This window comes from Orbicella franksi, unplaced genomic scaffold (assembly GCF_964199315.1).
Source record: "Orbicella franksi unplaced genomic scaffold, jaOrbFran1.1 SCAFFOLD_372, whole genome shotgun sequence".
NCBI classification, from domain to species: domain Eukaryota; kingdom Metazoa; phylum Cnidaria; class Anthozoa; order Scleractinia; family Merulinidae; genus Orbicella; species Orbicella franksi.
The window spans coordinates 22,501-25,000 of record NW_027670784.1 but is presented as its reverse complement, the minus strand read 5'-3'; the positions used below and the strand labels follow the sequence as shown (position 1 = coordinate 25,000).

At 47.1% G+C, this 2,500-nt stretch overlaps 1 non-coding gene across 1 annotated transcript in view; it reads right to left on the bottom strand.

Annotated features, from left to right (window-relative positions):
* The window catches only part of LOC145474911 (small subunit ribosomal RNA), a gene marked incomplete at its 3' end in the record, with an annotated part of 1,725 nt that extends 1,115 nt beyond the window's left edge, over positions 1-610 (bottom strand). Inside the window, exon 1 of the ribosomal RNA XR_014045852.1 lies at positions 1-610. This exon is cut by the window's left edge and continues 1,115 nt beyond it. This is a non-coding gene — a ribosomal RNA (small subunit ribosomal RNA).
* Between the last annotated feature and the right edge of the window lie 1,890 nt (positions 611-2,500).

Sequence of the window (2,500 nt, the reverse complement as noted above, 5' to 3'; positions counted from 1 at the left end):
CTTTAATATACGCTATTGGAGCTGGAATTACCGCGGCTGCTGGCACCAGACTTGCCCTCCAATGGATCCTCGTTAAAGGATTTAAGTTGTACTCATTCCAATTACAAGACTTGGAAAAGCCCTGTATTGTTATTTCTTGTCACTACCTCCCTGAGTCAGGATTGGGTAATTTGCGCGCCTGCTGCCTTCCTTGGATGTGGTAGCCGTTTCTCAGGCTCCCTCTCCGGAATCGAACCCTAATTCTCCGTCACCCGTTGCAACCATGGTAAGCCACTACCTTACCATCGACAGTTGATAGGGCAGAAATTTGAATGAAACATCGCCAGCTCAAGGCCGTGCGATTCGATCAGTTACTATGAATCACCAAAGAACCGGGCAGAACCCGCATTGGTTTTTAATCTAATAAATACATCCCTTCCAGAAGTCGGGACTTTTCGCATGTATTAGCTCTAGAATTACTACGGTTATCCAAGTAGTAATGGTACAATCAAATAAACGATAACTGATTTAATGAGCCATTCGCAGTTTCACAGTACAAGTGCTTATACTTAGACATGCATGGCTTAATCTTTGAGACAAGCATATGACTACTGGCAGGATCAACCAGGTAGCTATCCCTCAGGGAACCCGGCGGGAACCCTTTTGCGTCTGCTTCCTTTGAAAGGAGGCTGGCATTCCACCGTCAAGCTGCACTGGGAATCCTCCCGGCCATGGAAGACGCACGAGGCGTTCGACCCTGTCCGAGGGAAACCCGTTCTCTCTTTGCCACGTCTTTCCACTGCTTCACCCTAGTAAGCTTCCGGCATACCAGTGAGACAGCCAAGTCCACGGAATGCCGACAAGATACATTGGGGAAGAATGATTCTTCCGAATCTAAGCCGCTATTCTTGGCCAAAGGCCATCAGGTACAACATCCATCCGTTCTCTCGTTGTCCACACCGAGACAACTTGGCTACAAGTTCAGTCATTTCATGCTACCGACCGAGCAAGTTTAGTCGACTTTGCTCCTTTTTCCTCCAAATACCCTCCTTTCGTACCCGAGAACACATTACCGAGCAGGGCTTACTGTTACGGACCGATACAGCTCAATTGCTCTTTCGGTCTTTCCCGATGCCTGCCCTACATTATAACCCGAAACCGTCTATTCCCCCAACCAAGTTTAGACACTTAGAAAAATTTCGAAAATTTCGATTTTTCAAAACTGCTCCAAAGCGCTCCCCATGGCATTCCAAACATGCGTCACCATGTCAGAGTTACGAAAACGAAGAGATTTCCACGAAGATGACCGATGATTGCCGAAATTTTCTGACGAAAACCCGAAGCTCAAAGACCACACCCTAAAGAGCGCAAAATTGGGATTTTACACTTTTTCAAAACTTTTTGCAGGAAACTATTGGCCAGCTCGAGTCACGTGCAGGCGCTAAGTTTGGCGCTGTCACATCATCGTTAAGGGGGTGTTCTACACTATCTTAAAACTGGGCGTCGGTCCCCCTATTCTATAAGCACCCTTAAGGTTTTCACCATTTTCAAAACTTTTTGCGGGAAACGATTGGCCAGCTCGAATTGCGTGCAGGCGCCAAGTTTCGCGCTGTCACATCATCGTTAAGGGGGGTGAGCTACACTATCTTAAAACTGGGCGTCGGTCCCCCTATTCTATAAGCACCCTTAAGATTTTCACCATTTTCAAAACTTTTTGCGGGAAACAATTGGCCAGCTCGAGTTACGTGCAGGCACCAAGTTTGGCGCTGTCACATCATCGTTAAGGGGGTGTTCTACACTATCTTAAAACTGGGCGTCGGTCCCCCTATTCTATAAGCACCCTTAAGGTTTTCACCATTTTCAAAACTTTTTGCGGGAAACGATTGGCCAGCTCGAGTTACGTGCAGGCGCCAAGTTTCGCGCTGTCACATCATCGTTAAGGGGGGTGAGCTACACTATCTTAAAACTGGGCGTCGGTCCCCTATTCTATAAGCACCCTTAAGATTTTCACCATTTTCAAAACTTTTTGCGGGAAACAATTGGCCAGCTCGAGTTACGTGCAGGCACCAAGTTTGGCGCTGTCACATCATCGTTAAGGGGGGTGTGCTACACTATCTTAAAACTGGGCGTCGGTCCCCCTATTCTATAAGCACCCTTAAGATTTTCACCATTTTCAAAACTTTTTGCGGGAAACGATTGGCCAGCTCGAGTTACGTGCAGGCGCAAGATTTGGCGCTGTCACATCATCGTTAAGGGGGGTGTGCTACACTATCTTAAAACTGGGCGTCGGTCCCCCTGTTCTATAGGCACCCTTAAGATTTTCACCATTTTCAAAACTTTTTGCGGGAAACGATTGGCCAGCTCGAGTTACGTGCAGGTGCCAGGTTTGGCGCTGTCACATCATCATTAAGAGGGCGTGTGTTCTACTAAATTAAAACAGGGTGTCGGTCCCCTATAGTATAAGCACCCTTAAGATTTTCACCATTTTCAAAACTTTTTGCGGGAAACTATTGGCCAGCTT